General features: G+C 36.4%; 1 long non-coding RNA gene across 16 annotated transcripts in view; it reads right to left on the bottom strand.

The window, feature by feature from the left end:
• LOC104913987 (uncharacterized) overlaps window positions 1–25,657 on the bottom strand; it is a 517,821-nt gene that overhangs the window by 218,268 nt on the left and 273,896 nt on the right. For all 16 annotated transcript variants that reach the window (XR_014887671.1, XR_014887668.1, XR_014887694.1 and 13 more), the window contains one exon: window positions 19,181–19,229. This is a non-coding gene — a long non-coding RNA (uncharacterized LOC104913987). The remainder of the gene's footprint in view (window positions 1–19,180; window positions 19,230–25,657) is intronic.

Genomic DNA, 25,657 nt, shown 5'->3' with positions numbered 1-25,657 from the left:
CAAAGATACCAAAGACTTCTTTTCACAAATCACTTATCGTTAACACAAGATGGAATATTTGACATTGCTCAGTGTTAACTACACTGCACTGAATCTTAAGTGCTACACTGAATTAGATGATCTCTATGTACGATCTACACAGTTTGCAGCACCTTGACCACTACCTCTAAAAACTAAAGTATGAAAATACCTTCACCTAGTTCTTGGAAAACATCACTAGAGGAGGAGAAATGTAAACAAAGGAGACAAGGTGGCCAGGAGCATAAACAAATAATTCTTCACATCACTTCCACTTCTGATTAATAAAAGTGTTGATTTCTTTCCCTACTACCTCGTCAAGACAAAGACAAGCACAGACAGAATTCAAGGCAGAGAAGTTTTACTAATTTCTGATTTAGCAGCATACTGAATGCCTAGACCTGCCCACATGAAAAACCCACCCGTACACCTCCTTCAAAAACTGCTGCAGCGCTAAGCTCAGTTGCATGCCAAATTACTGGGGAACATTTTCACAACAGCAACCCTATTACAAGCTTCAGACGTCATGGATGTGGCAGCACATGGATTTAACTCAGATGAAAGCACAGATGATTTCCTGTTCTAAACTGTGCAACCGGCTGCATAGTAAGAGTTCTTCAGGGCCACTTATTTTTCTAGAACTCATTCTTGTCCAGAATATGAATAAGGATGCTACAAGGACATTTTTTGTACCATCGAGTTCTTAATCAACGATACACAGTTTTTATGTTATTCTTACATTTTCCTACACGATCCTATATGAATCCTGTTTGCTCAAGACATTTCACTGAAGTCTTATGTAATATTTTTAAGAGGAGCATTTCACTTAGCTGCCTTGTGCCAAAAATAGTCTTCAATAGAGTATTATTCCTCCCTCCACCTTTATAACTGAATATAGTGTTACATCTCAAAATGGCACAGTGCAGTGCTCTTGAGCAAAGACAGAAAATAAGTATTTTTAAAACGTTCTTAATTATTTCATGAAGGAAGATACATGAATCCCTAGGTACTTATGTTCTTACAAATTTGGACAGCATTTTCCCAAATATCAAAATGTTTTGCAGGCAGTCCTATATGTGTACATATCTGAAATCACCACATATCTTTTTGGTAATTTAATTACAAAAACATGGGGGCTGTGCATGCACTTTTCTGGGTTACATTCTTAGCAGGTTGAGTTCTGTTAATCAAAAAATATGGATAGGTTATAACTCTAAGCCCAAAAGAAAGAACATGAGCATTATAGCCCAATGTAAGAAGTGTTTTTAATTTCGCAACCTAAAGGATCAATTAATTTTGAAGCAAAATTGACTAAACCTAGACAGAAAACAGATTCCCCTATCCCAGTTTTCAATTTTGCTACTGGCAATTTTAAATTCTGCAAAATAAACTCACTTCAATTGTACCACCCATCCCATTTAGATTTTAAAATTTCTATATTGGAGCAGTTAACTCTTCATATTTTAAAATGTTTTAAATATTCATCCTAGATTTTGTCTTCTTTGATATTTTTTAGTATAAATGGCTATGCTTTGCATTTTTTCAATTTGGATTCTCAAAATTTTGTGAGTAAAGCCTACATTTCAAAACAATAAACAACCTCAGATAACCTGAACAGCACTGAGAAAGAAGCAGAGATCAAAGGCATGGGAGCCTTCCTGGAAGATTGAGCAGGATATGAGTGATCAAAGGCAGAGGAGAGAGGACTCTGGATCTTAACTCCTGTTTCCACTACACATGTATAATTTACAGGTTATTGGATTGTGGGGAGGGAAACTATTTATACATTAAAAGTAGGTTACAGGCCTGAAAAGTTATTTAAAATTTAAAAAAAAAAAACAAAAACCCAAAAAAACAAAATATCCGGGAAAAATCTTCTACAGTGCACTTTTCCCAAACAGAAATGGTGCAAATGTAAGCAGCTTTGTTTTCAATGAATCAGCATTTTCTGACAAAATCAAACAAACAAAAACACACACTATTCCTTGTTGGTGTCATGATAAAAGAGATATTGTGTTGTTTGAAAGTGATAACTTACAGGAATAATGGAAAATTCATGTTCTCAGTAGAGAATTGCTACTTACATTTGCTTGCTTTTCAGAATATTTAGAGCACATTTAGACACTTAGACACAGTTAAACACTTGTAACTCAAAATCTTCATCAGATTATAATTCTATTTTATGTGAAATTCAAATTGTACAGTCACATAAGAGCATTTATTCAGTTCTTGTCCTACACAGTTTGGTAGTACTCCCATGTACAATTAGGCTTCTTTCCATGACACTGTTCACAGCTTCCCAGGACAGTGAAGTTAGCAATGATATGAGAATTCCTACAGTCAGTTGAGTATCTTTGGTACCAGATCCTTGGTTACTTGGTCATTATTTATCTTTATCAGAGAAAATACTCCAATTAAAATTTTGTTAAAAAGAAGCAATTATTGCCCTGAATGTTTTACTTGGCAAAGCAACGAAGTGCATTTTCTCAAAAAATCCTGAGCTGCTGTATAGAAAATAAATACCAAACATTCTATGTACTTATAGAATAAACAAATTCAGCAGTACATTGATTTAATAGTGATATATGAATTTGTGACCTCTCAACTCATTGAATTTCATAACGTTACATATATCTGCTGGACCATGCAATATATAAATGATGGTGAATTTCACATTATCTTCTAATTGATTTCTTGATGGGAGATAGAAAGTATACCACAGCCAGTATGACCTCAGTGTAGCTGGAAATACACTTGTGTTTAAGGAATGGCTTTAGTTTATAACTGACAGACAAAGTTGCCGACTTGGACAAAGGGTAAAACATAAATAAGAATAGAATGACTACTGGAGAACTTGAGATATACCACTAAAAAAAAGCAGATAGCTTAGTCCATTATTTACTGGCTTGAAATTCTTTTTACTGAATGCCTGAACAACACCAAAGAGATTTTGAAGAACCAACACAGGTCATGTACCTAGAACGTGTTTTTATCTTTCCTAGAAGCAAGCAGAAGATCTTTATTTGTTATTTAAAATTGTGACAAGAGTATTTCAATCCTGTCTCAGTATCTTCCTGGAACTATTTTGCAGATGGTTACATTGACTTTATAGTCTTAAGGACACTGACTTTACTCTAAATTTGTATAATGCCTAGTTCTTTGGGATCAAAGACCAGAATTTGCATTCATTATTAAAACAACAACATGTAAAGTGGCCTTTATCTTAAACAAGCGTGGCCCAGTATGAATATACAGCACTTTGATCAGTATTGTGCACATCCTGGCTTAATAACTAGGAGACGTTAATGCTTCCAGTGGCTTAGAGATAGTGTATCTGCAGAAATGTTCAGTCCAGGTAGGACAAACTGTCTGGTTTGCCTTCTGGAAAGACTTTGTTGTTGTGAGGGACAGTTGATTACTGCCAGAAGACATTCATAACCAAGTATATTCAACGTGTAGGCAGCTTCAGGCTACATAAAGGGATGCTTCTGAAGATATTCTCATGCCCACTTTTTTATGTTTCTCCAATTGTAACAGGAAATTAAAGGGTGCGAATCACTTCATCTACAAATACATTGCTTTCAATTTGTTAACAGATGGTTCATTCAGCTCAACTTCAGCGAACTATATTTGATTACGTATCTGCTTCCTGAAAAGGTATTTTTCTAAAACACTATGGTAACCAATGCTTGCAGAGCATGAAACATAGCAACCAGATTTCTGGAATGCATTTCTGGATGGCTTCTATCGAGCAGAGGAGAAGCAGAGTGAAACATTTAGAAAACAGTCCCTTAGTTAAAATGCAGTTAAGTTCCACAAACAGAATCTTGTTCTATCCTCGGGGGATTAATAACAGCCCTAGGTTTGGGATTTCAGGCAAAGAAACTTTCAGAAAGAACGTCAATTTCCTGCCTGAATTTTTACAGTATAAATTGGATAGAATGTAATGTTGGGCACAAAGAGTGCAGTAAGCAGGCCCATAATTTAGTATATCCAATGATGAACCATTTCCATACTCTGAGAGAGGAACTGATCTACATCAGGTATTTAGACCTTTATCATGCAAACTCTTTCACTTGTGTTCATCTTTAACACAATTCGCCTTCTCACTGAAATTAGGAGAATCATCCATAACAATATAATCACACATGCAGAAGTTTATGGGAACCTTAAAATGAAAGTCACCTATAGCATTTAATTATATAGATATAAAACATTAATGCAGTAGAACTCCAATTCTTCCCTGAGGTCTTTAGAGAAGACCAAAACAACAGCATATAACATTGATATGAAATCAAACATTCATCAATATGTCTCCTTCCACTGCTGATCAGTACCTTATGCTGGTATCAACTGACAACTTGTAGCAGTTTCAAATAGCTAGCCAAAGTGACCTCTATATATGTGAGGAACCACCTTATAAGTAACCTCCTTATCTAGTTAGCATAAAGTTGCTTCAGTCACTGTTCATTTCCTGAACTACTTCCCTATTTATCCATTTCCCTCTGTTTTCAGTGGCATCTTTCTAGTTCTGGCCATAGAATGCCGTAGACTTAATAATAATTTAAAAAAAAAAAATTGTATACATTGTCAGTGATGAAGTAAATTCTAATCACAAATATCTGTAAACAAAATTTATCATAGGAAATAAACATGTTTGCAAAACAAACCTCTCTACCACAGCACTGTTTCTTTCAAACCTCCTCCTGTGGTTTTCATTCTGGAAACAATTCCTCCCCAAAAGTTTGCACTTGTTGAGTTAGTGAGATGTGTCCTAAATTTCTAATTACATTTAATATGAAGGAAATACTTACAAATAGTAGCTCTTACTCTACAGGTGTGTAGTCCATACTGAGCTACTCTGTAGATACCACAGTGTGTGTGTACTCACTCATATGTAGCCAAAGAAAACCTTGTCAACATAGCAGGTGTCACGTTTCCTGAACACAGTGTATAACAGAACTTTAACTCTCCTGTACAGTGCCTCATCAAGCACTCATTGGAATCAGGTTTCTGAAGTAAAGGCCATGCCAGGGAGCTAGTATGGATCCATGGCCTTTATCAAAGAATGAGTCATTTAGCTGATGAGTAATCTCTGCTTTTTTTCCTTACAGAATTGTCTCCGTGGTACTGTAAGAAACTACTACTAACAGAATACATACTTCTGCTGGAGAGGAAGGATAATCAATAACTTGTTGCAAACTAGAGTTCAGCTCTTTGATAAAGGAGATTATGCTCCTGATGTGTGCTAGGCCATCAATACTTTTCCTCTAAAAGTAACAAATTATTTATTTCTACTCTTAAATACCTTATTTCATTCAAAGCACTAACTAATACCTGCTATATCTAACAAAAGATGTAGCATTGCCTTCCCAAGTTTTATGAAAACAAGATAATTAGTGTAAATTCACTTAGGTAAAAAAAAAAAAACAGTCTGATGTTGTAAGATATCTGGGTTTAAGTTCAAATTTAAGACATTTTAAGCTCACTATTTTATGAGTTATTTGATAGAATGAACAATGTGGTTTCCCATCACAGTGCTGTTTCCAGCTAAACAAAAGGTTAAAAGTTGCATTTCCTTCTTTGTCCAGATTGGTTGTGAATGCCCTGTTCCTGGAGGTGTTCAGGGCCAGGTTGGATGGGGTCCTGGGCAGACTTTTCTAGTATTAGATAGGAGGTTGGTGGTCCTGCATGCAGCAGGTGGCTTGGAGCTTCATGATCCTTGAGGATCCTTCCAACCCAAGTCATTCTATGATTGATTCTGTGGTTCTATATAACTTAGAAATGTGTAATGTCCATGAGAAAGGCAATTGTGATATCTACAAAATCACCTCTAGCACAAAGTAAACAAAATGAAAAGAGATTATGTTCCCACTAATTAGTTTAGATACAGATTTAAATAAAAGAATCAATAAATTTTAGAGTGTGATATCAATGAAGAAGTATCCACTTCAGTATTCAGTTGGACATTTCTTTAAAATGTAATGTGAATAGACATTTTAAAATACATATTTTATATTATTTTCTTCAGAAATGTATTATTCATTTCAGTGTTCTCTTAGAACTAGTATAAGATCTAAAAGCAGAATTTTCTTGGAGCTACCTACAGAAACCAACAGGAAAATACATCAGAATTGCAAAAGTGTTTGAAATATCAGATAATTCCCTTTATGTTTGGTAGAAAGTATATCTTCAAATCTTCTTTGATATCTGTTTACTCTGTAGTATTCTAATTTGCATCTGATCGCTATTAGATGCCTCTCAGGCCTCTGTCTGTTTATATCTTTTAAGCTTCTTGCTTTTTCCCTGCAGTGAATGAACACCGCTTTAATTTTTAGCTTTTTTAGCAAACAGGATTTGCTTGTTATCCCTGTAATACTTTGAGTGTGTTGGTGTATTGTGCATGCAGTTTCTGTTTGGCACTGTGCCACTTGAATGCAAGGCAGCCAACTGCCCAACTACCAGCATTCCTCGCCGGGCAGAGCAGTGCTGTATCAACCAAAGCAGGGGGCTTTCTGAAACTCCTCCTCCTTGGAAAACAAACTTATTATTAAGGCAGTATATTTTGAAGTTTTTTTTCGTTTCTAGATGAAATGTGGGGTTGAGTAAAATCCATTAGTCAAAAATACTCACTCTTTTTACAGGTTCTTACATCTTTTAATCATCTTAGACATTTCTGAACTGCTCTTGAAATCAATATCAACATTCACGGATCAAAAAAAGGCAACCCCTTTAGCAGCCTTCCAGAAGTTTGCAGTGCCAGCCAAGATATATAAAACTGTTCTCTTGCACCTAATTGGATAACATTTCATTATAATTGCTCTTTCCTTCTGCCTATTTAATTTTACATTTCCACATGCAGAATTTGTTAGTATTTAAGAAAGTTTTCACAGCTTCTCTACTCCTCCTCCCCCAAGCCTACAAGAATCACATGCAAAAGCAGATTGCTGAGCAGCAGATGCTAATCCCATCGCTTAATGCACCACTGGAAAGTAATCAGATATTGTGATGATAAGAGCAGTATAATAACCTACATGGAATAAAGTATTTTCATTGTTCATTTTTATCTTCTCTCCCAATTTGGATTTCTGTGCTTTGAGGGAGCTTATTTCCCAGGAGCAAATCCATGATGTAGTATTTAAATGACAGCATGGTTAACATGAATTCTTTTAGTCTGTATAATCAAGTCTATTACACTGATAATATTGTACAATTTTTAGGAATATATAATTGCCATTCAAATACTTAACCACATAGATACCTACTGCTTATTTTAATATAAGGTTTAATTAATCTCCTTGTTCCTGCTAAAATGCTGAGTGCAAAAAGAATTACTATTTGATTTATATCATCTGTATTTCATAACATTTCATCACCAAGTGGGTTTATTTGGATAATACCCAGCAACTTTCTTATTTACCTTTTACAGTTGGAATCTAATCTAATCTAAACACTTCCTATCTATTTTTTTTAATATGCTCCCTTCAAAATATCTAATGTACTTAAGTATCAGTACTTCTCCTGATATCAGTACTACTTCCTAACTGAAGAACAAAAATGAAAACCTCGGTATATATATAAATCACATACATAAACAAAAAATATTTGCTTCTTGCTGAACGAAGGTATCAGATGAAAACTTTTTATTGTAAACAACATTTTATCTCAATCTGACATGATAATTCTATTTTTTTACATAAATGCAATAATTGTAACCATTATATAATGTATAGTTTTGCGTTTTAAATTTGGTTCTATTTAGGATATCATTTTCAGTGTAGTTTGTGATATTTTTCTATTAGAGGAATGACCAGGACATTAAAGTTACATTAAAAAAAAAAAAAAAAAAAAAAAAAAAAAGGATAGAAAAACTCAAAAAAAAAAAATTCCATAGAATATATTTGGTTCAGATTAGAGATTAAATTAAATCATTTAAATTTTGTATGTGGATATTATTCCTGCATAAATTGTTCATGTTAAAATACCTGACTATGATGTTGGTAATCATTTTTTTCATAACATTGCCACTATAACTATGTGTATCATTAGTACTGACTTACAGTCTAGTCCACTGGTTAATTTACTAAATTTCCGAATAATAACTCTGACCTTCTGTGTTAGCAGATTTCTCAATTTGACACTTTTTGTCAATGTTGTGTCAACAGTTTTCATATGGTTTTGCTAAGTTAATGACATGAATTGTTGCCTAGAGTCACAGTTCCTGTACCAATAGAATATAAAGAATTATAATTGTCTTTCACAATACAAATCTAACTTAAGAATTTTTCAAATAAAGGGGCTGCTTATGTGAATAAGTACATTCACTGGGTCAAATCTGTAAATGGTGCTTAGGCCTTGTGAAGGATGACTGGAGAGGAGGGTACTGTTTGGTGAAGCATGTTATGTATTTGGGTCTTCATATAGCTTTCCTATCACTTGCAGCTAAGAAATACTCATAGAGATCACAACGTTCATGTTACTACTCTCCAAAAGGGCAAAGCTGGAATTGTTACAGCAGCAAGTTTTCAAATCCTTAGTCTTTCAAATGAAATAGAATCACACAATCATGGAATGATTAAGGTTGGAAAAGGCCACTAAGATCATCTAGTGCAGTCATCACTCCATACCTACCAACCATGACCCTCAGTGCCACATCTATAGGGTTCTTGAACACCTCCAGGGACAGTGCCTCCACCCTTTCCCTGGGCAGCCTGTGCCAGCACCTGATCATGCTTTTTGAGAAGAAATTTTTCCTAATATCCAATCTCAATACATAGCTGCTTCCCTATATTGAAGTTATCAAGCCTCCGTACCATGTAACTAGCAGCAAGAAGAAGCCAACCTGCAATATACATTATTCTAAGAAGTTTTTGTTTTATTTCAACTGTCTGAATTTTGGATGGGGTAAAAGAAATCATGGCATTAATAGCCAGCCGCACACATAAAATTTTGGCACTTCAAATGCTACCAATATTGAAGAGGTACTATGACTGCTTACAGACTTTGGCAATTCATCTATTTCCTTAGCTGTCAAATACAGAAATCTGAAATCTGACATTAAAATCCAGGTGTTAAGAACTGAAAATGTTCACAAACTAAAATGAACAGGAAGCATGTATTTCTGTCAGACTGGCAGGAGTTGGGGGCAAGAGCATGTGGCCAAAGTATGCTTAATTTTTCTTTCTTTTTTTTTTTTTTTTATTAATAAGAAACAGTAGAGCTAGAGTGCATTGAAAGTGATTATAAAAGTCTAAACTAAGTCACTGACAAAATTCCAAGGAGGAAGAAATCCACTGTCAAAATTTAACAGTGCTGTTAAAATAGTGGCTGAGGTGGCTCATGAGCAGAATACCACCACCATCAATGCACCTAGGCTTGCTATGTACTTTCCAAAGTGTGCAACACCATAGCATGCATAAATGTAGCACTGAAATAGGAGTGCCACATCTGTTTGGTGCAAGATGAGCTTAGTATGAGCCAATAAAAGCCTTTTGTTTCTATACTTGTTCGAGGCAAAACACAGCAATGCTTTCTACCAGAAACCCAACAAAAACAATTCAGACTCTGCTTCTTAAGAGGAAAAACAGAACAAAAATATGGCTTTTTGGTACAGTTTGAAATGTATAATCAGTTTTTAAAATGCTGAGCACAAGGTAAATGCAAAATGTTCCAGGTTTTATGAACCAAAGACTAGTCACAGCATTATGACAGGTTTATGACACTTAACCGTCAGATCACATGAAAACATGGGAGAGATGGCAGGTGGGAAGCAGTACTTGATATTCAAGGAAAAATATTAATGGATGTGCATAAAATGTAACTATCTTTTAATGTATTGTGCGTAGAAATATTTGCATAATATTATCGTTTAAATTGCAGCGTGTACTTAATAATTATACAGTGTCACTCCTAATAAGTCTGGCAACTGCACATTCAGTGGGCATGACACAGCACACTGCAGATATTGGGAGTTGCAATTTAGGAAGTGGCTCCAAGGTGAAAAAAAAACAACTGAAGAGACACCAGTTTGGGGAGAAAAACTGAAAGCCTACGGAGAAAGCATGTCCTAGGAAACTGTCCTGCCATAGTGGATGTACTAAAGCACTCTCCAGCCTCTCCTCATATATACATATTTTTTTAAAACTTATTTGTTTTCTTCCTTTGTATGATACCTGTTACATACAATGGCTGCACTGAAAGTAATGCCTCCAATTTTATTATGTTGTCCCATTACATCAAAGGCAGATGTTAGTGATATGGCAGTAGAGGTTGAGCCTTCTCCATCAATATTCCATTACATTTTGTTACCATGTGAGAGATGGCAGCAGGACAGTCTGACAAAATGGTTTCTGACATGGAAGCACATGTGAAGCAAAGGTGCATGACTGAATTCCTCCATATGGAAGAAGTTGTACCCACTGACATTCATCAATGTTTGCTGAACATTTCTGGAGACTAAACAGTGGATGTGAGCACAGTGAGGTGATTAGTAGTGCATTTCAGCAGCGGTGACAAGTGACATGAAAGACAATCCACGTTCCAGAAGGCCATGCAGGTTTTTACAAGTGCAGCATGCAGGCATGTTCATCACTGGTGAAAATGCAAAACCACTGGTAGAGTCTGCGTTGAAAAATAGTGTTTTGTAGCTGTGAATTTGCTCTATCAAATAGTGCTTTGTGTATCTGTCATAGATTACATGGAAATAAATAGGAGGCATTACTATCAGAGTGACCTATGTACATACCAGAAGTCCATACATAAGTATATACATAAGTAAGAATCCATGAACCACTAGAAGGGTTATGAAAGAAAGGCATACAGAAGAATTATAAAATAAACCTGAGTAGTTCAAAACCAAAAAAGCCTCAGAAATGAAAATAACAAAGCAAAGCATATGTTCTGTATCTTTCTTTAGATCTTGGTATTATATACATTATGGCACATTTTTCAGTTTAGTTTTTTCAGAATTGCAGGGGTTAGAAGATATTGGAGTCCTACTACTACAGCAGGTTCCCTACACCAGGTCACACAGGCATCCAGATGGGTCTTGAATATCTCCAGAAAGGGAGACTCCACAACCTCTCTGGGCAGCCTTTTCCAGTGCTCCGTCACTCTGACAGTAAAGAACTTCTTTCTTGTGTTAGTATGGAACTTCTTGTGTTGCAGTTTCTGTCCATTGCCCCTTGTTCTATTGCTGCTCACCACTGAAAATAGTCACCCTCCACCAATGTGGCTCCTACAAGTTAGATACTTATAAAAAGTGATGAGATCCCCTCTCAGCCTTCTTTTCTGAAGGCTGAACAGACCCAGGTCTCACAACTTTTCCTCATACGGGAGATGCTCCAATCCCGTAATCATCTTTGTTGCTCTTGGCTGGACTCTTTCTAGGAAATCCCTGTCTTTTTTGAACCAGGGAGTCCAGAACTGTACACAGTACTCCAGATGTGACTTCATCAGGGCAAAGTAGAGGAGGAGGATCATCTCCCTCAATTTGCTGGCCACATTCATTTTCATCAACCTACTCTTAATATTGCCTCCATCCTCCCCTTCCCACTTCTCCCTAGGAAGTACATCATTAAATAAACATGAAATATTGGCAGAAAGTATTTTTCTGTTTTAAAAACATTATGGTTCTTATTGAACAGAAACATACCCACTAAAACCTCACAAAGCTGTATGTCTGGTGTCATCATTGATGTGAATAAGCCCTTTTCTACTAGATGGGTATTTTGGAATTTAGTTTGATGCCCATTTGCAGTGCACAGCAGGAATTGCACCATAGATCCTGTGAGGCCAGACTGACAAAGCTCAAGCCTAAGAGCTGATCTCATTTACCAGTGTATCACAATGGACAAACAAAACCCAAACAGGATTCAGAATTTTGCAGGGCAACACAAACAAGCAATTGAGAAGCCAGCGAATTTCTAATGTCATATTTTTTTCTTTTACTATGTGAAGTACACCATTAAATGCACAGGCAACAACATCTTGAATATTTCTAAAGGCTTCTATTATGTTTACTTTTAAAAATGTGAAGAACACATTACAATCGCTGAGTCTCAAGGAGATTAAGACATACATGAGTATGTTCTGAAGTATCATCATTTTCTAGCAGGCCCCTCCACATTATGTCTTCAGAACAATACATAGAAAACAAATTTAGACCTGCACATGAGCAATTTTCTATCTTTCATATATTTCCCTTTGTAATGTAAGTAACTTCCTTTTAAAATAATTTTATACAGTGCAGTGTCTATTCAAGAATTAGATATGCTTGCCAACAACCTTTTTTTGTTGTTTTAAAATTATTGTAAGTTAATGGGATACAAAATTTTAGACTGTATTCATGTCTTAAGACAGAAATGGCACACAAAAATCAATAATTTAACTCTTTTAATCTATTATGGCTTCAAGTGTTCAAAAGCAGTTGTAAAAAAAGCAGTTGTAAAAAATGAAATGGAAAGTATTTTAGCTCATTTTTATCAAACCCCTCCTCATCATCCTTCCTAAAGATTATTTTTTCCAATTATTTGCTTAGTTACATTCCAGTAATCAGAAATCAAAGTTGTCAATAGTGTGTAAAAACATGCTAGGAGAGGGTTAGAAAAATGAAACCATTAAGAAATGACTAAGTCAACAGTAGAACATCTGTTCACTTTTGCTATGTACTAAGAAAATTAAGCAAATAACTCTTCAAACATTAAAGATACACTAATAAAAATAAATTGCTGAAGATAACAGTTCAAACTGCAACCAGCATCTGAATATACTGCTACATTCAGATGAATTTTCCCTTAAACGTTCCAGGGAAAACAACTTAAAACTAAGCCTTTGGACAAACAACAGATCTTAAGATATTGTAAAACATGAAGCAAGCTAGTATCTCATCCAGTTATTCATTCTGAGAAAATGCCAAAGCTGCAATAGTTATAGATCCACTGTTCCAAGATGAGGCTTGTAGTTGACAGTTCCTGTAATACCTGATATAAAACTGTTTGGAGGTATTTGAGAAAGAAATACTTTATCTACCCTATCCCATTCTTACTCACTTGATCAATTGTTAAAAGTAATTTTGGAGCTCAAAAGAGTTAAACTGGGGACATGTTTCTTCTGAAAATCTCACATATTCTGTTTGACTGAAAATTTATGGTTCATTTGACATTTTCCTACGAAAAGATTATAATATGGAATAAAGAAAAAAAGGTTCAAAACACAATCACCTTCAATATTTGCATTAAAATTGTTTAGAGTGATTTTGCATGAACCTATTTTTCAGACTTCACAGTAAAAAATCATAAGAATATTTGCAAAAAAGATTAGATCTGTGAAATAAAAAAAGACTGAATCTTACTTCTGAATCTTGCATATTCTTGCCTTCATAAACACTTTTAAAATATCCAAGAGTCAAAAATTACAATTAGTCTCTGAAAAAGTCATCTGTAACTGCTAAGGCTATAAAATTAAAGAGAGGATAAAAAAAGGATTTCTTTCACAATCACATCCAACAGCTAAAGCATTAACAAAATTATCAAACTTTGCAAGATGGATGGTAGGAGAAAAGAGCTTGCTGAGATCCTGACCCTACAAGTGGCCTCCTGCCCTTCTATGAAGATTGGCCAAAACCTGTCCTGTCTGGAAACAAGGGCTTTCTCTGTCTGGTTGTAGTTCCAAGACTAGAGTCTCTATATGCTAACAATTTAATATGTGAACTTTGCACATGAAGTATTACAAATATTTTAATTAGTTAGTTAGCTTGAGGCTCTATGATACACTTAGACTTTCCTAGGTCTACAGACATAGCACAAAACGAGACACTGTGCATTCCACAGACATTAGAAACTAGCGTTCAAGGCCAGACTGACAAAGCTCAAGTCTAAGAGCTGATCTCATTTACCAAAGTATCACAATGGACAAACAAAATCCAAACAGGATTCAGAATTTTGCAGGGCAACACAAACAAGCAATTGAGAAGCCAGCGAATTTCTAATGTCATATTTTTTCTTTTACTATACAAGTGTATTTCATTCAAAAAAAGTCACAAAAAAATTGTATTTTTCTAGAAGGAAGACAAAGAGAAGGCTTGGTGGCAGAGGTACTTGGAAGACAGACAGGACTGGGAATCCTGACTTCAACATCATTGTCTGGAACCACAGTCCCAATGCACTAAACAGCTCTCTCGATGACTGAAGCACACAGTTTTTCTCTCTTCAAGGGGAGCATTTGTCATTTCCAAGTTGGGAACTGCATAGAAAGGGCTTGATCTGCTGTGACTGAGATTGAGTTTTAACTGTGTGGGAGCAGAATCTGACCTAGAGTGCACAAAATGTGTGATCGAAGAGAGGGGGAATTTCTAATGACAACATCTTGCTGGGAAAAGATAGATATATATCTGCTGTCACCCTGAAGAAAACATCTGGAGAAGAAAAAAACTCTGAGGTGTCCAAGTCATCCACATGATTTAGTGTAGCTAACTTGTAGTTAGTACTACATAAGAAGGGAAAGTGGAGTGAATTTAGAACTTGTTAATTAAAAACGCCAGAAATGAAAATCTGTATATTAAGCTAACAGAAGTTCTGGGGGCTTCTGTTAATGACATAAACTGAAGAGAAACATCTTTTTTGTGTACTAAAAAGCCACATTAGTTACAGTGAGATACATAAGCTATGTACTAAACTCCTCCATACTCTTGCACATCCAAGCTAAAAGGAAACAGCCCCCTAACAAATGGCTTCAAGGCTTCTTCCAAAACATACACATTCATATGTTATTTCACTGATTTAAACAAAGGGACCAGAAGAACATTCCTTTTAAGCATTATGAGAAATATATCTGAATTGTTTTCAGTAGTGAAAAATACAAGCACGTGTATGAAATATCCTCCTTTTAAAAACCATACTGCCTTTTACAGTGTGTAAATGTCCAGAGATAGATATATAGCCCAGTAATGAGTAGTTCTGAGAACAGAGGCATGAAAAACGCAGTATTTAGTTGGAAATCCATTTTATATTTTCTTCTGTCTGTTAAATATATTCAGGGACAAGTTGAGCTGATTTTGCCTGTGTTGGTTCTTATGAAACTCGACGCTGTGCACGGAGACAAGGACACAATTTTATGCCATCCAAGACTTCAAAATAACAATAAAACAGTAACTGCCATGCAGGATTAAATGTAAGGCAATCTAGTTCAGCACTGTGTCTCTGAGAGGCAGGACCAGGTGCTTCAGAGGAAGTTTGAGTGAAACATAATTAGGAGACAGTCATTGGTTTATTTTATTCTTGCTTGAGTACATTCTGTTTTTTTGGTTTTTTTTTTTTTTTTTTTTTTTTTTCGTTTTTACAGTTTGTGAACAAATCTCTGCATTTGAAAATCAAGCAGAGAATGATTAGCTGGATTGCATGGATCAGGCATAACACTGGCAATCAGATTTCCTGTGTGAAAATTGTGAATCCAATTTTCACTCAATGACTGTTCTTTATAATGGTCTTTGTGTCAGCCAGCAACCTGATGTGCTAGAATATTCTTAAAATGGTAACATTTCTGAATGTTTCAAAGAAGCTGTGTGTGAGTACCAAAAACTTCTCAGCGACTTTTCATGCCACAGTTACCAGAGCTCTCCTAAAGATTTTTTTTCCCAAAATATCTATTTAGAACTTCTAATATTTCAAGAGGATTCAACATTAACTCCTTCTAATGAAGACAGAGGTTTCCACCAGCAGCACAGCTGAGCATGAAATGCAGATTTAATATGAAATAATTAAAAGCAATAATTTTCATGGTGCATTTTTTATGTCCATGTGGAAAATATCTTGTCCATAATCTGTGTACTGTACAGAAATTGTATACTAATACAACACACTCATTCTTTTAGCAGGTTTTCAGCACCTCAGAGAATACCAGTAGACTTGCAGTCTTCAAAATACAGCTTTTTGAGAGAGCTAGTTATAGTAAGAAAAGTTTTTGAAAGTGTCTACAAAAAATCCTGTTACTGCACAGTACTGCAGTTACAATCCAATTCCTCAGTTTCTTAAGGAGTCCTACATACACAAGTGTGGCTAAAACATGAAAAAATATAGTGCCTGGCTTAGTGGTGTGTATAAACTAAGTGTCACTTTCCCTACTGTCTATTTGACTGAGACAGTATTGGCTTTTCAGCCACTAGGTAATTTTTCAGACTCACAAACACTAACAGAACAGAATGTTGAACAAAGCCATGAACAATCTTGAAGATACTTTGATTAATGGTTAGGTTGGTAGAGATATGTTCAAAGTTTCAAATCAGCACCCGTTTTGTTACCAGTAGAAAAGATCAGTTCTGTATTCCATGTTGAGCTGATCATACATCACCCATATTTGGCCACGCCCATTACCTCATCAAAACTTGTTCATAATCTGTGATCCAATTAATACAAAGACAGAATTCTGTCCGTGGAGCAGAAATATTCACTGTATTCTGTTCCTTTGCTTCTTAGAGATAATAATTATTGTAACTGTAGAAAATGAATAAATGAAACTAATCTGGTCAGCAAATGGTTCGTAACTATGTAACTCCTGTAACTCCTATGTATCTGATCTCTGTCTTCGGACTAATATTTTTTAGAACTTGACTGATAAGGAAGTACTTTGATGAGACTTCATTGACTGACAGATGCATAATACCCAAAAGCTACCGCCTCAGGTGATGGAAGGCCAGAGTAACGTAGAAGATGGGAAGAAGATGGAGAAAACAGTTTATTCAGTAAAAATGCAGATTAGATGATCCAGAAGAACTTGACTTCATTACTTTAATGAAAGAAAGCAATCAGTTTTTTTTAAAGATGGGCTTGGAAATCTCACTGAAATATACCGATTTTCATTTCAGGAAAAATGATTTAATGGTACTTAGAGAAACAAAGACTATCTAACAAATGAAATTAAATTTGTTATTTAAGCCATAATGATTTCTTTTCTCAAATTTTTCATATTGATGAGTAAATCAGTTATGATTCTAAATCAATCTAAGCATTACAATGTCAGTATAATTTTGAAAGGAAAGTGACATGACAAACTCATCAGGACGCACCTCCATTTAAGAAAGATAAGAATAGAGGTTATCAATAGCTTTTTTTTTTTTTTTTTTTTTTTTTGGATAGGCTTGTTATAGTATCAGATTTATTAATTGTCAATAATTGTAGCATATTTTGAACCAAATATAAAAATATTTTCAAGCATAAGTAAGGAAACTTGGAGGAGCAGCTAACTAGAACATGTGGAAGATGAAGAAGAAGAGGGCCCAGATTTTGGAACTGAAAGATGTAAATTTAGCTCCTTGATCATTTGTCCCATGTTACCAGTCTTTCAATACGAAATGCTCAGGAGAAGTCTTTAAGATTAACATTTGAAATAACTAGATGTTTTTTATTCTAAGATTTCACTCCCTGCTTGTAATACTGATTGTAGAATAGTTTGCAAATATATATATATTAATAATAATAATCTAGGAATATAATACTAGGGAAATTTAAACAGCAGCACTAGCTGAGGTGCATATCCAGTTCTTAAAGGAAGTAAACGTATTGGAAACAGTGAATTTTCAGGAGAAGATTCAAAGGGAAGAGATTTCTCCTAGATAAACTGAAGTCAATAAAGCTTTCTGGGATATAATGACAAGATGATAAGAAACCACCTTATCTAGTATAAAGATGAATCCAACAGTACTGATAAAGAGGTAAAGCTATGGAACATTATAACATGAAACAAGTGAAATGTTTTCATAGGAATACCAAGGACGTGCTCACTCAGTAAATCTGCACATGATACCAAGTTTGGAGGAAGTGTTGATTCCTACAGAAAGATCTGGACAAGCTGGATTGCTGGGCTGTGTCCAGTGGGATGAAATTCAACAAGACCAAATGCCAGATCCTGTGCTTTGGCTACAACAAATCCAGGTAACGCTACCGGTTTGAGGCAGTGGTTGAAGACTATTCAGTGGATAAGGACCCGGGGATATTGGTTGATGTTAGGCTGAACATGAGCCAGCAGTGCGCCCAGATGGCCAAGAAGGCCAACAGCATCCTGGCTTGTATCAGAAATAGTGATGCCAGCAGGAGCAGAAAGTGATCATCCCTCTGTACTCAGCCCTGATGTGGCTGTACTTCATGTATTATGTTTTGCTTTGGTCCCCTCACTATAGGAAAGACATTGAGGCCTTGGAGTGTGTCCAGAAAAGGGCAATGAAGCTGATGAGGGGCCTGGGGCATAAATCTTACATGGAGTAGCTGAGGGAGCTGAGGTTGTTCACCTTGAAGAAGAGGAGGCTCATGGGAGACCTAACTGCCATCTACAGACACCTGAAAGGATGTAGTGACAGCATGAGTGTTGGCTTCTTCCCCCAGGATGAGAGGGAATGACCTTAAGTTACTTTAAAACTACATGCAGATCAGCCTAACTCCATCACCATTTCTCTTAACAGTATAAGAGATAGCCAAAAAGAGTGTTTTCTGCCAACTGTATCTACAGCACAGAACAACAAACAATCAGACCATAAATCTGCAGGTTAAAGATACACCTTAGTATACCAACCTACAAACAATAACACTTTAAGTTGTTAATTTGCCTTTGGCATTGTGGTTTTGTACTGAAAATAAGATCATTGAAGGCGATTTCAGTCATTTCATAGTTTCATTTCATTACTTTCAGCTTTACAGAAATCTTGTTTATAAATTTTCAAACCCACTTCCCACTAATCGCTCTACTGTTGCTGTGCCATTGCTGTGGTGTTAAAATACGATCTCTGGAGTTCTCTACAAAAAATTCTGTATGCAACACTGATATTCTGTTAGACGAGGGAGACTGACAACACCCAGCAAAAAAAAAAAACAAAAAAGCTCAATTTTAAAACGGTAAATATCAATAGAAAGTGAGAAAACTAGGACAAGAAAATAGAAGAGAATAAAAATAATCAAGCACATTTGGAAAACAAACTTCTTTTCTATCTGAAATTTATGGAATTTGCAAAATTTCAAAATACTTTTAAAATTGGAAATTGATGACAGCATTTTCAACATTTTAATAATAGACATTGTACATTTTCTCCAGCAATACAGAACTTTTTTTCAGAATTATTTGTTTGTCACCTGGAAAATGTTTTGACAAAAAAATGCTGTGACTATGTATATTTGCTTACCTGATCAGTTACAATCACAGCCCTGAAGAGAATGTACTGAAACAGAGATCTGTGGGGAAAAAATAAAAAGATGCTTAATTATGAGTTCTCTCCTTGATATTTTTGACAATAAATTAGAAAACGCAGTATGAAAAAAAAAACAAACACATTATTAAGATTGGAATGTGATTCATATAAATATTAGAAAATGCTGAATGTTTTGCTGACAGTGCAATTTCTGTTTCTTCAGTTATCAATATAGCATTCTTCCATCTATTGTGCAAATGAATATATAAAAATTCAAGTATTGATATTTTGTATTAATTTTGTTGCTTAATTTGAAGACTGGAGAGACATTGAAGAAGTAGTACTCAATCCTGATTAAAAATTGCTTTATATTGCTATGTTACATATTCTCTAATAACGATTGTTTTGATTGTGTCACAAACTTTGTGCAATTCAAATTCAGCAAATTCTTTTGGAGAGTTTGCACTGCTCTCATTTTACAGATGAGTTACTTGGTGCTAAGGGATCAAGCTGAAAAGTGAATACTTAATTGGAGTCACATGGGCCTAGTTTTTCAGAGGACTAAGCATTACACAGCACTTTATATATTGAAGGTACTGCTCACAGCAATTTCACTTGGACACGTAAATGCTAAACACTTCTGAAGATTAGATGCTAAATTGAGATTACAGAAATACAGGACATGCAATTGCAGACCACCTCCAAAAAGTTTATGCAGTGTACCTCAACAGGTGAAGTCTGTAGTAAACCTGAGGACTGCATTTTATTCTCCAGGGCTTTGATCAGCTATGTAGTGAGGCTCCTTTTCATGTCAAAAGCCTTGCTGAAGTCAAGGTACTCAACATCCAATACCCTTCCTTCATGTATCCAGACAATAATGACATCACAGAAGGCTACTATATAAGTCAAGCATGATTTTCCATGGTGAACCCATATTGATTATTCCTGATAAATCTTCTTTTCTTCCAGTTGCTTGGACATGGCATCCAGAATAAGTTGTTCCATCATCTTCCTAGGGATGGAGGTGAGGCTGACTGGCATGTAGCTTCCCAGCTCCTCCTTCCTGCTCTTTTTGAAGACTGGAGTGACAATGGCTCTCTCCAGTCCTCAGGCACCTCTCCCATTCTCCGTGACCTTTCAAAGATGATAGGGAGAGGTTTGCAAATCACTTCTGCTAGCCCCCTCAGTACACATGGGTGCATCCCATTAAGACCCATGAATCTGTGTGTGTTGAGTCTGCCTAGAAAACCTCTGATCCTCCTCAACGAAGGAGAAATCTTCCTTTCTCCAGACTCTCTCACTTATCTCCAGGGTTGAGTTTCCTGAGGGAAAGTCTCAGCAGTAAAGACTGAGGCAAAGAAATGTTCTCAGCCTTCCCTGATACCAGGGCATCCACCTCATTCAGCAGTAGATTCACATTTCCCAGTCTTTTTTTTTGTTATTAACATACTTAAACAAGCCTTTCTTGTTGGCCATAACCTCCTTCACCAGATTTAATTCAAGGCACTTAGCCTTCATTACTGCTTCCCTGTATACCTTGATAGTGTTCCTATATTTCTTCCAAGTGGACAGAGCCCCTTTTCACATTCTATAGACTTTCCTTTTTCCATTTGAGGTTTTCCACAAGCTTCTTATTCATTCATGCAAGTCTTACTCTGCAACAATCTTGAGCTTTGAGGAAGTGGTGCTTGAATGTCAACTTGCCCTGTTTCTTCCATGTAAGATCCTGAGTCCTACTCATAGCTACTGCATCCAAGGCTGTCCCAACATTCCCATTCCTAACCAATCCTTCCTTGTTTGTAAGAACAAGGTCCAGCATCATATCACTCCTCATTGGCTCCTCCAACATCTGAGTCGGAAATGTTTGGCAGTGTTTCACTAAACACTTACTGACCGTAAGGAAAATGTCTGACAAGAGAAACATAATTCAGTTCTGGACCCTGGAAATGAAATCTGCTAATGGCAAGTGACATAAGAGGTCAATAAAAAAAAAGACTATTGTAACACAGAAGACATCTCTTACTTTCTCCTGAGACTAAAGATTCCGGCATACTGAAGATCAATCATCATATGAGCACCTGTGCAGATGTCTTGCATTTTTGACTAAAAAGGAAGCTAGGGGCCATGATGCAGAGAATTCAGGTATAGACCAGCAAACAGTAGCAAGGAAGGGTATGAACAAACTGCAAACTCTGTCCCATCAGCACAACTTCCAGCAAACCCTAGAGATTATCCTGCAAATAAAACCCTTCCTTTTGGTGCATTATCATCCTCTGATGCAGTAACATTATTTTATCTTAGGTTAAAAGTTGAGATTGGTCAAGCAGCCTTGAGCTGGAAAGATTGTATCCTCACAATACAATTTTCTTTCCACACACCAGTCTGTAGTTCTTAGGGACTTCCACCCTCTTTTCAAAAAATTTACCATGGGACTTATCTTCTGTGTTCCTAGTTAGCTACAATCCCATTCCTGGTTTGTACCACTGGAACCATTCAGATGTTTTAGTCAGTGTAGACAAGAAAAGTTTCTTTGCTCAAATTGAATGGTAAGAACATTTTTAGCAGCTTAGTATCAGAAGAGTTTGAGCAAATACAAAAACAGTGACAAGATGACTGATGATAGGATAAATTCAACAGTGATCATTTTGCTGATGTTCTACACAGAAGAACTGCAATGAACTTCACCAGAAAAAAATAAACAAACAGAAAACATAATCAGAACCCATGTTTTGTTTATGATCCTCCAGAGTGATTAAATTTGTCCTCTGCAGTAAAAATTGCAAGAAAATATCCATCTCCCCATGCTAACCAAAAGCACAACTTCCTGAGAAAAGCTAGCATTTTGTGCAGTTAATGCCAACATTCTTGTTGAAGAACATTCATCTACGGTTTCTAGATATTATTGAAAAAGAAATTTTGTATTTGAACTCCAGCCACACCTTAGTCATTCATGGTTACAGTGCAGAACAAGAGAAATCAGAGATAGTGCTAACAATTAAATTTGTTCAGCACTGAAGAAGAAATTATCTTTTATTGTTAGACTTTTGGTTAGCCTGTCAGTAACATGACATGCATGAAAACTACCAAGAGTAAGTGGATTAATGATAGACCAGATGTGATTTGCTTATTTTGGCCAGATCTTAGAACTGGGATGGATACCCATCTCTGCTGATGCAGGCATCACTGCCAGCATTCTTCTAACAGCCTGGAGCATATGACTCTGCTCTGGGAAAAAAAAAGGAACCTTTTTGCATCAGCAGCATATGTAAGTATTATGTTACAGCCTCTTTCCAAACAGAAATTATTGCTCACCCCTTCTTTTTCTGGATTGCTAAGAGGAAAAAACAAAAACAAAAACAAACAAACAAACAAACAAAAAAACCCACGGATTCTTTACCTTCTAGTTAATCACAAACAAACTTATCCTCGCTAAAGGAAGAGGCATCATGAAGAATATGACAGGGGAAGACAGATTTTTTTGCCCACAGTTTAATCCACACAGGAAATGAAGTGAGTTTGCTTACCAGTCTGCAAAGTCTACAGACAAAATAGACAAGTTCTTTTTTTCCCAAACGGAGCATATGCAATAAAATATAAAGAGCATGAGAGTATTGAGACAATGATCACAGTAGATTCAATTTTTTCAGTCATTTTTCAAAGAATAGTGTTGTTATTCTCTTTTTATACTTTACGTAATTGATAGTAATCCTATTTTATGCATATTCATTTCAAGTCACTTATAAACAGATTTGCAAAACTATTGATTTCAATGGGAGTTAAGGGCTAAATATCTTTATATGGAGCCACAGCCTTCATCCTATTAAATCTCTAGATTTACTGTTTGCACACAAATCATTATAAAGCAGGCATTATTCAAGGAAGAACTCAATAGCAAGAGAAGAGCCCAATTAACTAGGAATTCAATGTAATTATGGAAGTTCGGAACTTGCCTGGGGACATGTTTGCCTGCAAATCATTGGGGAAGGATGAAAAGGGAATCGTTTGTTTCATCTTCCTTTCCAAAGTATCATTTTCATGTTAGCTCTACATTATTAGTTTTTAAAACCTGAAGTATTAGAACTCCTACAAAGTCACAGGGTAGGAACAGAGGTGCCATTAACTGGATTTCTGGGGGTTCTTTTTTTGCAACACTAAAACAGTGGAGTTAATCATATTAATAGCTAAAAGCAACAGACGGGAGTTCTTGTCTATAGCTCTTGGTTGTTTGCTGATAATTAAACTGACTTTTCTGACCCTGGTCTTATGGAAGTTAAAGTTAGGTCTGCAAAAATAATACAGGAATACACACTGTAAAGCTTAAACTTCTCCCCTCCAATTATACACCCCTTTGAAAACAAAACAAAACAAAACAACAAACAAACAAACAAAATAAAACAACAAGAGAAATAAGAACTGAGGGCCACTGACTAATAAAAGTAAGGAATTTTTGTAAGTACTGGAAACTGCTTTGCTCTCATAGATTCTAGTCTTTCTATAAATAATTAAAAAACCCTGTAAATCTTCCAACTAAGAATGTAAGGTCAATAGATAAAATAAATCTATCAGTCTACATGGCTGCCTAAGGGACACCAAAAGAGCCAAGGAGATGGAGAATCACAGCTGAGTAGCTTCCTGAAAGCTGCAAGGCATTTAAGGACAGCATCTATGTCATTGTGCCGTGTTTTTATGTCCATTTTAAACATAAATTTGTGATGGACTCCATACGGCTTATTAGATCAGCAAAATACTTGTCTGGTTTCAAACACAACAATGTGTCCACTGCAAAGTCCTGCAAGTCCAGCCTGGAATGATTTTTAACCTTGTGTCAGCTACCTATGGCTCTCCGATTTAGGAGATGCTCTCATGTGGCATTCAGATATATCATAGTACATCACCCAGAGGATGACAGAGGATGCCCAGTTCATGCCATGACTGAAGCCACGCTGGAGCTGAGCACTACCAGTTCTGAGAAGAGACTGCAGCTTGCTGGCTATGCAGATGGCCCTGGCACTTGAGTTTCACCATGACACAAAGTCCTATCTAACTGGATTCACTTCACTCAGTGGGCAAAGCTCTGGTACTCCATTTGCACTATTTGTAACAGGAACTAATGTAGCAAACATGCAAAAGCTTGTGCTATTTAGCAGGACACACTCCTACCCACAAAACTGAACAAACACCATGGTTGTTCAGTAACACGGGTTCTACTTCAGTTATGCAGAGCTAAAATAAAATAAAATAAAAGTTACATTACGTGGCACAGATATCTCCACTATAAAGCAATCTAAAAATTAATTCAGATTAAGTTATTTACTTTTTTCAAATTCTATATTTCAAGAGCAAAAGACAACTGGTATTAAAGACGGTTACAACTACATGCCTAAATAGTCAACACAATCCTCTTGATTTTACTATGTTGGGGGAAAAAAAAAAAAAAAGAAATTATCTACCAGTACGTAGTATACCAATAAAGCTGAACTGAATTCTCCTGCAGGTTTGCATGAACATGCACAAACTATTTTGTAGGATTTTCTTTATATGTGCATTTTGCATTTTGTGGACAGCTCTGTCTCAGAAACATAATATAAAATTGACACAAACACTGTATTAAACTGATTGAACTTCTTCAAGGTTCTTGCAACTCTTCACTGATTTGGGGGAGAGAATTTCATACATATCTCTTGCTGAAGAGGAGCTCTGCAGAGAGGGACCTGGGCGTCCTGGTGGATGACAGGTTGGCCATGAGCCAGCAGTGTGCCCTTGTGGCCAAAAAGGCCAATGCCATTCTGGGGTGCATTAAAAAGAGCGTGGTCAGCAGGTCGAGGGAGGTGATCCTCCCCCTCTACTCTGCCCTGGTAAGGCCTCATCTGGAGTACTGTGTCCAGTTCTGGGCTCCCCAGTACAAAAAAGACAGGGATCTCTTGGAAAGAGTCCAGCGGAGGGCCACAAGGATGGTGAAGGGCCTGGAGCATCTCCCCTACGAAGAAAGGCTAAGTGAACTGGATCTGTTTAGCCTTGAGAAAAGACGACTGAGACGGGATCTGATCCAGGTCTATAAACATCTATGGTGTGGGGGGCAGAGTGGCAAGGCCAGACTCTTTTCAGCAGTGTGTGGAGACAGGACAAGGGGAAACGGCCAGAAACTGCAGCATAGGAAGTTCTGCACAAATGTGCGCAAGAACTTCTTTACGGTGAAGGTGACAGAACACTGGAACAGGCTGCCCAGGCAGGGAGGTTGTGGAGTCTCCTCTGGAGATACTCAAGACCTGCCTGGACACCTACTTGTGCAACCTGGTGTAGGGAACCTGCTTTGCAGGGGGTTGGACTTGATGATCTCTGGAGATCCCTTCCAACCCCTACAATTCTGTGATTCTGTGATTCTGTGACCTTTTCAGTGAGCCTTTCTGAGGCTTCAACTTTATTTCAGTTGTTAAATTAGGGGTAAAATTATACTCAAATATTGCCCTACGC

The sequence above is a fragment of the Meleagris gallopavo genome, chromosome 1 (assembly GCF_905368555.1).
Source record: "Meleagris gallopavo chromosome 1, MGAL_WU_HG_1.1, whole genome shotgun sequence".
Classification (NCBI taxonomy): Eukaryota; Metazoa; Chordata; class Aves; order Galliformes; family Phasianidae; genus Meleagris; species Meleagris gallopavo.
The sequence above is the reverse complement of the archived record's forward strand: the minus strand, read 5'-3'. Positions and strand labels throughout refer to the sequence as shown.